The 15559-nt window shown below is 39.8% G+C and overlaps 2 long non-coding RNA genes across 2 annotated transcripts in view; one reads left to right on the forward strand and one right to left on the reverse strand.

Moving 5' to 3' along the window:
* Positions 1-856: 856 nt before the first annotated feature.
* LOC125641869 (uncharacterized) overlaps positions 857-15559 on the reverse strand; it is a 206514-nt gene continuing 191811 nt past the window's right edge. The window contains exon 5 of the long non-coding RNA XR_007358176.2: positions 857-1135. This is a non-coding gene — a long non-coding RNA (uncharacterized LOC125641869). The remainder of the gene's footprint in view (positions 1136-15559) is intronic.
* Positions 10485-15559, forward strand: part of LOC125641870 (uncharacterized) — a 73650-nt gene continuing 68575 nt past the window's right edge. Inside the window, exon 1 of the long non-coding RNA XR_007358177.1 lies at positions 10485-10627. This is a non-coding gene — a long non-coding RNA (uncharacterized LOC125641870). The remainder of the gene's footprint in view (positions 10628-15559) is intronic.

The raw sequence follows: 15559 nt of genomic DNA on the forward strand, positions 1-15559 counted from the left end.
AAGACAAGCCCACCTTTACAACACTGCTGTAAGCCTCTGACCAAGAGGAAGCTAAAGCAACACTCTGGTACAAGTTTACTAGGTCTCAGAATGGCTGATAAGACCATGTGCTGAGTGTCAATGTTTCTCTAGCAGCAAGGTTGCAAGTGAGAGTCAGCACCAGGGCTAGAAGCTGCATTTACTCTTTGCTGTTCTTCTTTTTGCCTTTTTGTGTGTTTCTTTGGTTTTGTCTTTTTTTAAAAAAAAGGGAGGATCAGCATCAGCAACAACTGTACTAGATGAGCTCCAGATCATCTCAAGTAACATTTTCACTTTACCCCCAAAATAAAAGAGTATCTTTGATACCATCTAAAAAAGCCTGTCAAACAGCAGGTTTCCCCCGACAAAAGATGTTAAACAACAAAAAGGAAAAGGGAATAAGGAATGCCATTGAATTGAAAGTCTTACTTAATATTTTACATTTCACATGTTTAAAACTGTTTTTCTTCTTTTTCTGTATCTTTAATAAATTTAAAAAATTAACGGTGGTTGTTACGATGGAAATAAGCTGGCATAACTTGACACAAAACCCTGGACCACACTTAACTGTTTAGTGTTGTAACAGTGAACAACAACTTCATTAACATCTCCCTAGACAACCTTCAACCTCCCTTATCAACACAACAGATACCCCATACCCCCAGATTTTAAAACAACCAAAAAAAAAAAAAAGCCACCACCAACCTAAGGACTCCATTTCAGGATTTACAATGTGCTTAGTACATGGTGGAAGTTTAAGGCAGGACTTTATGAGAGTAGTTAATACTCTGTAGATACCCAGGACACATGTGCAATAGAGATGACTAAGAATCAATACTAATGTAAACCTCCTTTTATTTATGAAGCCCTTGGTAACCTGAAACAATATACAAAATGCCAGTTTTCTATTTTAAGAAATCAGAGTTCAATACATAGATGTGTAAGTTTTAAAATTTCATACCCAAGGACTATTTAAAATGTGAACTTCATAAGAGATATTTCAGGGATCTCATAACCATTGTCATGGAGCATTCTTGTTTTCAAAAATAATTAAAGCCAAAGTTCTTGGCTATATCTTGACAAGGTCATCTGAAGATTATTCCCTGAGCTGCATTGCCTGAAAGAAAGAAAGAAAGAAAGAGTGTGAATTGTAATTACTCAAAGCACTGCAGAATAAAGCTACAGTAAATTCCTTCACAGTTGAACTGAACTGTTTAACACATGGAAACTCTAATTGACAATTCTGTACCAAAGTGTAAATTTGTCAAGGAAGGATACACAAGAAGTTTTTTTTAAACATCTCAGTGAGTGCTGTTGTGATTTGGATCTATTACTTCTGAATATTGCATGAAGCTGACAAGCACTTGTCATTTAAAGACCACATGGAGGCATTTAGTTTTCCATTTAGACATAATAACACATTATGCAAATAAGCTTGCCAAAGAAAGCTGGAGGCTTACATGAAATAAACTGTCAAACACCAGTTGCTAATAAATGAATATTTCTGTATAGATTGCCTTAATTTGGGGAGTTGAAAAATAAATGTGGTAGATAGAATATCTTACTTTTGTAAGCTGTATAGAAGTTCAATGCAGAATTACATGAAATTTTAAACACAAAATGAACACTCCTTGCCAGTGATGAAATTTGTCTTTTCTGGAAATAAGTTGAAATTTTAATAAGTCTGTAACACACTTCAAATACATGACAACCTGAAATCAAACAAAAAAAAAAAAAGCAGCATTTTGAGTTCATGCCATATGAATAAGAAAATCAGGAAAATCACTGGGTTCATCCGTAGTGCTCACATAGGACCCAGTTTAGCCAACCCCTGATGAAGCCAACCTCTTCACTTTGAGCGATCTCTCATTCCTTTATGAACTACCAGCACATCTTTTTTTTTTTTTGCCAGCCAATGAGGCAGGATCCTTTCCCTTTTGTTATTTTTTTAAATTTGTCAGTGTTTTCAGTGCTAATCGAACTAGCAGGATCAGGCACTATGCCTGGCCATGCGCTATGAAAGCCAATAGGAGTTTTTTCCAGTGAGTACAATAGAAGCAGGACTCATAGTTCACGTTAGTGTAGATGTAAACTGTCCCGCTGTTTTTACCAGTGCATCTTGATTCTAACCTGCAACATCCCTGATACTTCAGTCTTGGGTCTTTCTTGAGCAGAGGACTGCCAGTCATGCCTAACTGCATGGCATTTCTCTGATATGTGGAGATCATATTTCTGTGATAAATGGAGCCTAGGATGAAACTATCAAATTTATTTTCATTTGTGACATAAGCATAATTCAAGAACTCAGATCTCCAGCACCTGTACCTCAATCCTTGGTAATGGAGACATCAGATAAAATTATTTAAAATAAACACCACGAAACAAATAGTTCAGGAAATTTGTAATGGGATCAGAGTCTTTCAGATCCAAGTAAATGGTATGTTTCCAGCCCACATCAGCAGTGAACGAATGAATGTTTAGAAGAAATTAATCAAAGACAGATTACCTCTTTAAAATCCTTGCAACCTCACCCTAACAAATGTATTTTATCAATATGGTAGAAAAACCAAATATCTACCCATAGAAGTGTGGCTGGCAAGAACAAGAGAATTATGATACGGTAGGAATGACTTACTTCCCATAAGCCAGATTGTGTAATATTAAAGTGAAGTAACTACATTCATATTTGTTTTTTTGGTTAGTATAAGTTCCCAAGCTGAATATTTCTCTAATGTGATGTCAAAACACTGAGGGATTAATTTATTTCTGTATTCTATAATTTAAGAAGAATACAGATGGTTCCCGGATTCAGAGAACATTCTATGTAGTTAAACCTGTGTTTTGGGGTGTAGTGGTATCTCATTGCTATTATTAGTTTTATTCTCGAAGCAGAAGTTGCTAAAAAACAGGTCTTAACTAAAAACAGGCAGTTGTGATCAGGCTCTATTCATGCAGGGCAAAAGCTTATTGAAGGATATTGATTTTCAGCTCATTCATTGCAGAAATAGCCTACTTACTAAACATTTAATCTTGCTTTTGAAGGCAAATTCAATTCAACAGACAGTTTTGGTGCTAAATTTAGAACTTCTCTCCTTGTTTCTATTTTTAATAATGAGAATAAAATAGAGTTGTTTCTATGTTGGCACCTTCTTCACCCTTTAGGAAACTACACTCTAAACTAATACTGTGTGTCAGAAATCCAGTCTTAATTAGCCTAATCAAATAACATTTCCACTTTAGGGAAGAAGGATTAGAGTCTAATCTACTAAAACAGTTCCAGACGTTTATATTTGAGTAACTGTTTGGGATGTGACCAATTTTTTTTTTTTTGTGCTTTTTAAATTAAATAGTTCAAGGATAATTTTCCTCTTTTCTGGAAACTGAACTGAAGGATTTGATTTTCCACTGGGCATTTTAAAAAGGAATTCATTAAATTTTACTTTACAAACTAATGTGCATGTGGTTTAAGGTATGGTACAGGGGACGCTTTTATCAAGTAAATGGCATGGCCTCCTCTGGTTCAGGTAGGGTGGTTTGGAGAGGCCAATGGCTTGCTAGTTAGTTTAAGATATCACATGATGAAGTTGATGCTTGAAGTGATCCAACCAATCTTTAATCACTAAGAAGTTTGAGGATTACACTGTCCTCCCTGCTGAATGATTGAGGAGGATGTTAGCTTTCATTTGAAACCAAGCAGGCTACGCATTTTAGAATCCCATTGCAAAGGAATCTTGATACACTTTAAGACTGTCACCATCTTCAGTTATTCTATTCAAACAACTTTGTCAATTATTCACATTCATTCACTCCCAAACTGCAAAGGATTTAAATAAACTGCCAACTATTTGCAGTAGGAACTCATTACACACAACTGGAATAGGACATTTTTGTTTTATCCACTGTATTTTTTGTGGTCCCACATACATGAAGGACACCATTAACACTCAAAGGCATTTGAAAATGTATTTCCTTGTGGGGACTTTGATGGCTATCAAATAAGCAGGGAATTTATGCTGTTTCATAGCTTGGAAGCGCCATCAAATTGAGTCAATGAAAATACATCCATTTGTATAATATTCTCATCACTTTTGGTACAAAGCAAAAGTTGTCTTGGAGTTTTCATTTAGCTACTTTAGCTGTTTCTCATTTATTCTGAGATAACAGTCCACTCCAAACTAAATAATCTTCTGATCAGAAAAAGATGATTATTTCTCTTTCCAAAAGACAATCTTTTCTTTTAAGCCAAAGCTGAGACAAGCTGGTCAGTTTTTGAGCAGACTAAGTTTTCCTTGACGAGGCTCTTTGGTCAAATAAATGAAAAGAAAAAAAAAACCCTGTTGGTTCCTGCTCATAGAACATGGCATTTATTTTCTGTGGTAGTCAAAGTCTATAATTCTGCAGACAATTCCCTTCAGGTTTTGCCAGAGTAAATGCAACATTTGAACACTAGAGGAGAAACACCAGGAAAGTGGTCTTTCTGCTGCTTGCAGGGTTGTTACTTCTGTGAAATATTGAGGGATTATTAAAATGGAAATGTAGTAAATGGAAAGCATAAAGATACGGATATCAGAAGCTGAAAGCACAGTAAGGATCACCATGAACAATTTTTCCTAAAAGGAGATAAACATGGGCTTGATTCTACAAGTTGCTGTGGTTCTGATCCAGCAAAGCATTTAAGTACATGCTTAAACACCAGTAGTCCTACTGAAGTCACTGAAGCTTTGCTGGGCCAGAGACAGAGGGTTCAGCACATTTCATGAGTTAGCTTTAACTTAATTTTTCTTACCTTTGACTTAGTGCACATTAGCTCTCCAGATTCATGTATCTCGGTTGTGTTTTCATCCAAAGTTTTTTATATATGTATGTTTTTTAAGAGTTTACTGATATTCCTAAAAGGCCTAACCAAGGCCTAACCAAAACCACACTGTGAAGTCAACGGAAAGGTTCTATAGGTTCAGGATCAGGGCCCACGTTGCCCCTTGAGGGAAAAAAAAATCATTCAAATTCCTCACTGATAAAGTAGTTGCAAGTTTAGAATCACACAATTTGTATTTATACAAAGTGCTTCCTAAATTTCAAAGCTTTCCATTTCTTTTGGAATGCTCCAGATAAACTTTTTTTAACCGTCATATTGGCCAGTCCTCTGATGAATATCTGGCTAGAAATGTAAACAAATGGCCAAATGCAAGCATGAACCTTTCAGTCATCCTTGTGAAGCCCAGTATTTATTAAGCCAAGATGTTGCTTAATGTGTTTATGTATAGGCTATATACCATGTACATGGTAGTAGTAGCAGCATCACCATTCTGAACACGAGGAGGAAAATGTAAGAGGCCCCTACATAACACTGATGTAGTTGTGGGGAGGAGAGCAAATCTTCCCGATGTGTATTACACTGTTCATTTCACTCATATGACAGCTGATTTTAAACAACTACCAGCAGCCTCACTAACCATAATCCTCATCATTGTGTAAATACTGAAGAACTGCTATAGGCATATACGTAGAGCACTACTGACATGATCAACTCTCTGATCAATTAACAGAAAGAGAGACTATCCCAATGGAATGGCTAAAGCCTGTTTTTATGTTCTTAGCACAGTTAAACAAAAAAACTGTGCTTGAATTTAGGAATTAGTGTGTGACAAAAATACAACGACTGGTTCTCTCAACTTGCCATCTGACAAGAGCAGCCTTGGTAGAATTTTATTAGGTTATTATTTCACTGCTCTACTCCTGATACAGCCAATCCTCTTGGCAGGGTTTATATTAATAAAAAATTATCTGTGACATGAGGGAAGAGATGCATAAAAGACATACAAATGTTCTTTTATCACGGGCAGCATTTTAACAAACAAAGATAGAATTGAAAGTTGTGTTACTCCTAGCCTTCTCATCGAGAATGCTATTGAAATAACCCCTTAAAGCACTGTAGAAAGGCACAACTGAATTGCACATGAAAAGAGGATCAGTTGACTTCTAGCTTATACTCTCTCTCCTTTTAGGACATATCTTTGTTATAAAGATTTAAAAGAGGATACATCTTATACAAGTGCCATTCAGCAATTTTACTTTTTTTGTGATATAGAATGCATTATTAATGTGTTATTCTTTTACATTTAACATTTATAAAACACATGGAGTGAAAAAAAAAGTTTGTAATTCTCACAGTCTAAACAATAAACAAACAAAGTGCCTCCAGGATTCATTTTTAATGAGAAATGCCAATTTTGCACAGCAGAAGTCTTGGGATAGGCAATGTGCACAAGCAGATTAATTATCATTTCGGAGATAAGAAATGTGTGAATTTTATAACAGCTCTTGTAAAAAATAAATATATTGTTAATCACTGACAGTTTTATGTCCTCAAAGGTACTATTAACCTATAAATATATGTCACATACATTTAGGAGTTTAAAATGCTGGATTTTATTTATTTATATTTGAAGGCTGCTAGTGTTTTCCCCTTTGTAACTAGTAGGGTTTTTTTTTTAAGTGTGGAGTTAGTACAGGGTTTCCAGCACATAGTGCAGAATGCATCAAACATGCAGCATAATTACCTATTAGTCCTGTGCACATCTGAAGAATAGAGATTTATAATCATCAACATTCTAGCTAAGCTACGACTCCAATCTGTGCTGGAATAGTTGTTTCCAGACTTCTATGGATCAACGATTAAGGGGTTTCTCCAAATACCTCTACTGGATTTCTGGAAGCTGTTTGCAAGTTAAAGCTTCTTCTCCACCCCAAAGCGGAATCTCTCTGCTAGAGAATTCACTTCTCAACTTCCTCCAGCAAATCCAGTTGGCAGCTGATTGCACTACCAACATCAGACTACCGATAGCCTTCAAAGTGGTAGGTGATAAAATTCTAGTCTAATAGCTTAAGGAATTGATTTACAAACTATTTAGCATATATGATAGTTAATGTATAAATTTTTATTGCAATTCAGAGACTGACTGCATTGTTTTACAAGCTAAATATATTAATCCCTATTCTTCAAATGGTGGGTATATAGGAGATTTACCAAATTGCTGAATGGGTGGATGTGTCGGTGACCAAAACTTGTTGTGGATACAAACTATATCAATGATTTTCTAAGAAATCTTGTTATGGAAAACCCCTAGATACAGGTCCATAATATCTGGATAATTATACCAGCATAATTCCATTATTTGGAACTACCACCCAGAGTAAAAGGAACATCACAAAATCCATGCAACTTGCAGCATTTCTCCTGTTTGTTCCAACTAAACTTAACTCCTAATTTTCCCTGATGTAGCCATTCCATAATGACCTTCAGAGGATTCAGAGTCACCACTGATGTAGATTCAGACTGAAGTTGAAAGACCTCTTTGAATAAGACTGAGGGTTTAAAATTCCATGCTTTTAGGGATTTTGACATGAAATCAGTACTTGTGAAGCAAAAGTATTTTTCCATTCACCAGCAGAAAAGGTAGAAATTTGAACTTTTCCCCTAGGGGGTCAAATCTGGCAGATCTTGCTCATCCATTTCTGTGGGAAATTAGTATATGTTAGTAAAAGATTTAAGTGTGTAAGAGTCCTTTGAATTAGAACCAATCAGGGAGCTGTGACAAAGAAAAGAATCCGTTTTTCCTGGATGTTCTGCTACTTAGCACCAGTGCACACGGTAGTTAGCGCTGATCAAACTACTTATTGCAAATTTAGCACTCCCCACTCTCTCCATTTGTAGGCTGATCTCAGTTCCTGCAAATATATTTGTTATTTGTTAGCATCCAAATAACTCATGCAAACAAATTTAGGTTGGGTTGACTTCAAGTGTTACTTTTGTGCTTGTGATTGGTCACATGGTATTGTTCCTGGTCTGATTATTATTCTCCTGCTTAGAAAATTTAATCTAAACACCGAGCAATGCAATTTATTCATCCAAAAATTCATATTAAATTTACTTATGCTAAAATTTGTAAAATCTTTAGGAGTCATTAGCATTTTAACAAATTGCTGGCAACTGTCTTCTTGCTACTGGCAAATCATATTATCCCCAAAATAATGGTGAACCACACTCAGTACCATTGTTCATGAAAATATTCACAAATCACTTCTTGTGTTATTCAGCCAAGTTTAATAGCAGTTATAATTCAAACTATCTAAATAGATCTCAGGCACACAACACATTTTATCCCCAGTAAAAATGTTGTGTATCTTCAGAAAAAAAAGGGGAACAAATTTTGTGGCTTGAGTCCATCTTTCCTGAGAAGACTTCCCCTCCCTCGTGTTGGTTATGTTTTGGTTTTGCCAGTCCAAAAGCAGGGTTGTTTCAGATTCAGATCTCATTTTCTTCAAATCTTCCAATTTCAGGAACTTTGGGTTCTGGTTTTAGCTAACTTCTTTTTCAATTAAAATGAAGTATGAACTGAAAGGGTGGTTTTGGTCTTGCAAAAATCTAATCAGCTTGGGTTTTGTCTTGCAAAACCAGGAGTAATTCAGATCCATGTCCTACTTATGTGCAGTCTGATTGACTGAGCCACCTGACTGGCTGCAGGAGTCACCAGAACAATACTTAAGCTCAGTAGCAGCAGCAATCTAGTGGGTGCTCAATGTGCTCCTTACCTCCCCCAGCCACAGCCCCATCCCCACCCTGACCCTCTGGGTCAGGACAGACTCACAGCATTGACTTCCAACTCTTTGCTGTTGCTATAAAATCCCATTGTTGTGTGATGGAATTAGAACAAAAGCAATCAGTCATTAATAGAGTACACCTGATTTTTGTTCAATGGTAGCCTCCAAAAGATGCAATTTGCATACAAAAATAACAATTCCAATTATTAAAGAGATTGGATGGTCTTGTGGCTAATGCCCTAGACTATGACTCTCATCAGTTCAATTCCCAGGCCTGGTACAGTCTTCCTGTTAGATAGATATTTGAACAGTCCTATGTGCAGTCTAATACAAAAAATAATTGGTGAACAGTTTCATGAAATACCAAAGTTTGGTTCACCATTATTTTGTGAATATTATTTGCTATTTGCAAGTATTAAGACAGCCACTAATGGGTTTTGAGCTAGTCACTTCCTCTCTCTGTACTTCAGTTCTTCATCTATAATGTTTTTCCACACTTTGTCCATCTTGTTTATTTAAGCTGTAAAATCTTCCGGACAAGTATAAGATTTTCAATAGCACCTAAGTGACTTAGCACCAGTGGAATTCATAGCTCTGTATTAGGCACACAGGCTCCCCATGCATTGAATCCCTAGAAGAGGGGTTCAGAGAAGCCAGCAAGCTCAGCAGGGAGCTGTCTAAGGTAGCCCATAGGAAATACTAAGGAGAGGACTGAGCCTTCTGAGGTAATTAGGCACCTCATTTTGGGCTGAAGTGAGGTGTTTCCTTGCACTCCAGATTCTCAACTGTGAGCCCTCTTCTGGAATTTGGGCTGGCCTGGCTAAGATGCAGAGAGAGTGCGAGACAGAACAGACAGACTTCATTATAGTCAATAGTCCAGGGGTTTGGACACTTGCCTGGGATATGGCAGCAGGGACTTGAACCTGATCCTCCGACAGAAGAGATTGAGACACCCCTCTCCCCAGAATACTCTAAGCCTCTGCTTCAAATCTGGGTGTCCCATATCCCAGGTGAGTGCTCTAACCACTGGGCTATTGGGGAGCTTGGGACACCGACCCATCTCCTCCTTTAGGTCACTGTACAGCAGTGCCCTTTATTGGAAGGAAGGGGTTTCAGAGTTGCATTTGTGATGGATAAGACAGTAATTCCAAGCACAGCATCTGACGTCAAGTCCCACTCTATTTTGTGGTGCTCTAAATGTGTGCGCTGACACCCAGGTTGCTGCTTTGCAGACGTCCATGATGGGTACATTCTTGAGGTAAGCTATTGATGTAGAAAGTGATCTGGTGGCATGTGCGGGGGGCCCAGGTGGGGATTATAGTTGTTGGTGGTGCAAAGGTCGATGCATTCAGAGATCCATTTTAACAGCCTTTGCTTGGATACGGCGGCTCCTTTGGATCTTTCTGTGACAGAAAGATCTAACTTTGATGACTTTCTGAAGAGTTTAGTTCTTTCAGTGTAAAATGCTAGTGCCCTTCTGACATCCAGGGTGTGGAACATCATTTCTTGTTTGTTCCCATGAGGTTTTGGGAAGAACGACAGGAGATGGAATGAGAAAACTAATTTTAGGTAAAATTTTGGATGTGGCCTTAGAGTTAGCTTGTTTTTGAAGTATATTTCTTAAGGGAGTGTGCCACAACAGCCCCAAGTTCTCCGACTCATCATATGGATGTGATGGTGACAAAGCAGCCACCTTCACTGACAGGTGGAGAAGAGAACACATCACGAAGGGTTCAAATGGGATACAGTGAGGCATTGTAGCTCTAGATTAAGGTTCTATGGGGGAGTACGGGGCTTGTATTTTGTGATAAACGTTACAAACACCTTTGATGAATTATTCAGTGGTAGCATGACTGAAGATTGAGAACTCGTCAACATTGATGGAAAGCCATGATTGCCACAAGATGTACTCGGAGGCCTGATTTCTTGAGTTCTAATACCATTGGTAAAGAAGGAGTCAACACTGTCCATTCTGGCACCATATGTGGAATCTCTTCCATTTGTACAGGTAAATATATCATGTAGTAGACTATCTGCTGTTTAATAATATGGCCCTTACCTCCCCTGAGCATGACATTTCATTGCCTTGGAACCATGGAGTAACCATGCCTTCAGGTGGAATATTTCCAGATTTGGGTGGCAGACCTGGCCTGCATCCTGGGACAGGAGATGTGGAAGAAGGGAAAGAGTACATGGTGGGCACACTGCCATCTTCAGCAAGTTAGGGAACCACATTTATCTGTTGACGTGAGAGCTATCAAATGACTCTGGATTTTTCAGTCCTTATCTTGTGTATGACCAGGGATAGGACAGGGCTTGGGGGAAAAACGCCTGCAGTAGAGGTGCATCCATTTGATGATAAATCATCATCCAGAGATTGGGGTCTCAAGCCTGCTCTTCAGCAAAAGTGTAGGCACTTGGCATTTTGGATTGTAGCGAAGAGGTCTATAGTTGGGGAACCCCAGCATTTGAATGTCCTCTGTAATACCTTGGTGTTTATTTTCCACTTATGGCCCTGAGAGACTTTTCTGCTCAATGCATACACAGTGGCATTTTGGCATCCTGGTTGGTAGGAGGTGGAGTTGTTGTGTGGAGATGATGCACCAGTTCCATAATCTCATTGCTTCTGTGCATAGGGAGTGCGATTGTGCCCCTTCTTGTTACTTTATATAAAATACACAAGCATTGTCATCCATCAACACTTTTATGGTTTTGTTCCTGATCATGGGCAGAAAGTGTGAGCGTGCCTTGCAGACTGCTCATAGTTCCAGTAGTTTTAGATTCTGAGGGGGACAACCTGCCCTGTGTGATTGTGTAAGTGTGCCCCCCAACCTATTAAAGAAACATCCATTGTAAGTATCATTGACAGACGAGGTCTGTGTGAAGAGAACTGCTCCACAAACATTGTGTGGTCGAGTCCATGGTTTAGAGTTTATTTGGATTGTCATCATAAGGCACTTGTTTATACTGCGTGTGATGGGTTCGATCACAGAGATCTCCTTGGGACTGTCACCTGACCTGCTGAAACTACCTCTGAGCCCATTTTCCATGCCCAGCTTGGGACTCCAGAACCCTGTCTTGTTGAGCCAGACATGCAAGCCTGCTGCAACAAAGACCTAGGGTCTGAACCACGACCCCGAAGCTGCAGGCTTTAACCGAAAACCACTCAGCAGGTATTCCCATCTCCAGCACCCAGACACCCAGCTCCCAATGGAATCCAAACCCCAAATAAATCCATTTTACTTTGTATAAAGCTTATAAAAGGTAAACTCAAGTTGTCCTCCCTCTAGAACACTGACAGAGATATGTACAGCTGTTTGCTCCCCCAGGTATTAATCACTTACTCTGGGTTAATTAATAAACAAGTGATTTTAAGTATAAAAAAGTAGGATTTAAGTGGTTTTAAGTAATAACAGACAGAACAAAGTTACCTACCAAGCAAAATAAAACAAGACAAGCAAGTCTAAGCCTCATACATTTAAGAAACTGAATACAGGTAAACCTCACCCTCAGATGTTCCAATAAGCTTCTTTCACAGACTAAGATTCCTTCTTAGTCTGGGCCCAATCCTTTCTCCTGTACAGTTCTTGTTAGTCCCAGCTCAGGTGGCAACTAGGGGATTTCTCATGACTGGCAACCCCCTTTGTTAGCTTTGGCACAAGGTGGGAATCTTGTATCTCTCTGGATCCTTCTAAATGGAAAAGCACCAGGTTTAAGATGGATTCCAGTACCAGGTGACTGGGTCACAGGTCCTGTGAGACCCCAAGCCTCCATTCTTTCCAGCCTGACTCACAGAAACACAGGAAGGCTTACAAGTAAACAGAGCCATTTACAACCAGTTGTCCTGGTCAATGGGAGCCATCAAGATTCTAAACCACCATTAATGGCCCACACTTTGCATAATTACAGTAGGACTTCAGAGTACTTCATATTTCTAGCTTCAGATACAAGAATGATACATTCATAGAAATAGGATGAACACACTCAGTAGATAAGCTTTGTAATGATACCTTACAAGAGGCCTTTTGCATAAGGCATATTCCAGTTACATTATATTCACACTTAGACATTTTCATAAAACATGTGGAGTGCAACGTCACACTGTGTCTGTGCAGAATGTAAAACTGTCCTTAGCCAGCCTTGAAGGCAATGCACGTGTAGCCTGGTATACTTCACCACAAATGTCATTGCTGACATATGGCCCAATAGTTGAAGGCAGGTCCTGGCTGATGTCTTTGGGCTGGTTTGTGTTGAAGTGATCAGATTGAATAGAGTGACAAATCTGTGTGGTGGTAGAGAGGCTGTGGCCTCCTGAGCATCAAGGTAAGTCCCAATGAATTCTAGTCTCTGTACAGGTATAAGCGTTGATTTTTGCTTTTTTATTTGTAGACCTTGTCATGTGAAAAGAGCTATTGTCTTTTGGGTAGCTTCTAAGGCATCTTTTCAGGTAGAGGCTTTGAGTAAGCAGTCATCCAGGTAGGGGAATATTACAACCCCCTTTCTGCAGAGGTGAGCCACCACCACAAGAACTTTGGAGAACACCCGGGGAGCTGTAGACAGTCCGAAAGGGTCTACTGTGTATTGGTTGTCCCAGAACAAATCTGAGAAACCTTCTGCGTGAAGGGTGTATTGTAATGTGAAAATAGGCATCCTGGAGATCAAGGCAACCAAGAGATCAAAAACCAGTCCTTATTCTAGTGCTGGGATTATTGTTGCTAGCATGACCATCCTGAACTGTTTGGTCTTCACAAATTTACTGGACGTCCTTAGCTTGAGAATGGTCTTCCATCCTGGTTTTTTTCCTGGGTTAAGAAATAATGGGAATAGGAGCCCTGGGTCTTTTAGGGTGTGAAGTGACTCAGTCTTAGCTGTGACCAGTTTCATTTACTCAAATGAGACATCCTCTAGGGTGGATTGTACCTCTTTGGGGAAACCAGAGAGGTAGACCCAGGAAGATTGCCACATGACCATGGCTGTGATGACGGATTGTGCTGCTGTGTCCGCCGAATTGAGAGAGGCCTGTAAGGCTGTTCAAGCTAGACGGTGGCTTTCCGAGATGACTGCATTAAATTGCTCCTTTTTTGTCCTCAGACAGATAATCAATACATTCAGACATCTTTGAATAATTGAAGTGGTTGTATTTGGCCATCCGTGCCTCAAATTGGTGATCCTGAATTGCAGGGTTGCTGATGAGTAGGCCTTATGTCCAAAGAGATCTAATTGCTTCCAGTCCTTATCATGTGGAGTGGATCTGGAGTTATGTTGTCTGTCCCATTCATTCATGGCCTCTACCACCAGAGTTTGGTGTGGGGTGTGAAAACAAAAATTCCATTCCCTTGGAGGGCATGTAATATTTTTGTCCACTCTTTTACAAGTGGGTGGAATTGTTGCTGGGCTCTGCCAGATGGTCTTGGCCAGGTCCATGAGCACCTCAGATATAGAGAGAACAATGCTGGATGAAGTTGACGTGTGCAGAATGTCCAACAATTTGTGTTGAGAGACTGCAGCTTCTTCCAATGGTATTTCTAATGGGTCCACAATCCACTTAAACAGCTCTTGGAATTATTTAAAATCATCACGCATCATGGGTGGTGAGGACAGGATGCCTTTGTCTGGGGAGAGGAGGAAAAAATTGGTAGCTGGGGTAACCTCCTGACCAGAAGTCTCCTCCAGTCCTCCAAGTGCCTCATCCGGAGGTTCAGAGCCCAGGTATTGAAGGTGATGGAGAATGTCTCACTCTTTCCCTGTGGGTACTGGGAGGCTCAGAATAGTGGTGACAGCATGCCATCCATGGATCCAAGTAGGGCCACTGTGGCAGATGAAATCACAGTGGTTGTCGGTACTGAAGATTGCATGCTGTGTGCAACAGAGGCAGAAGGTGGCATCACAGACTGCTGCACCGCATGTTTGAGATGCTCTGGCAGTGCTGAAGAAAGGATGGTAAATTTCTGAGCCCGCCTGCTTAGGATCTTTGGTTGTCACGGTACCAGAGGGTCCGACCTTTTCAGAAGTAGTCTGCCATGGTGCGCTCGGTACTGATAGCATCTGGGTCAGGGATCATCTCTTTTTAGCATATTCTTGAGAAGAAGTCCTAGTCCATTTTTTTTGCCACCTTTATTAGCAGCGTGCTCTTTTCTGTGGGAGGGTTGTGGTGAATGTCTGTCAGATGCCGCTGCTGGAGAGCAGTGCCCAGAAGGGGTCCGTGATCCCGGATTAGACACTGGGCAGAGACTTCTCCACCAAGAGAAGTTTTAGTTTACAATTTTTCTGGTGCATGAATCTTATTATGGCAGTGGGAGCACTTTTGCAGAATGTGTGTCTCACTGAGACAATGGACACATTGCAAGTGTGTCAGAGACTGGGACTGACTCCTGGAAAGTTAGGCAGCATTTCAAATCAGGGGATCCAGGCATGCCCCTTAGAATAATGTTTCTTCCATGAGGGAGGGTATCTACACTATGCTAAAGGGTATAAGAAATAATACTTAATCTAAAGGTTTCAGAGTAACAGCCGTGTTAGTCTGTATTCGCAAAAAGAAAAGGAGTACTTGTGGCACCTTAGAGACTAACCAATTTATTTGAGCATGAGCTTTCGTGAGCTACAGCTCCGATGAAGTGAGCTGTAGCTCACGAAAGCTCATGCTCAAATAAATTGGTTAGTCTCTAAGGTGCCACAAGTACTCCTTTTCTTTTTACTTAATCTAAAGGAAACAAAAATGTTTTTAAAGAAAAATAAATGGGGAAGAGAAAGGTAGCTAACTACTAAATCTGATTCTTAAGATAAAGGCAAAACTTGGAGACACTGCCCATTGTTGAGTCTCAAGCCAAGGGTGATAGAGAAGCAATGGGGGGTGGGGGGGGAAGAGTTAAGTCACACACAGCTATGTAACCACCAGAGGTGCTGCAAGATGGGGACAGCGCGTGTGTGACCCTACCAGACA

The sequence above is a fragment of the Caretta caretta genome, chromosome 8 (assembly GCF_965140235.1).
Source record: "Caretta caretta isolate rCarCar2 chromosome 8, rCarCar1.hap1, whole genome shotgun sequence".
Lineage (NCBI taxonomy): Eukaryota > Metazoa > Chordata > Testudines > Cheloniidae > Caretta > Caretta caretta.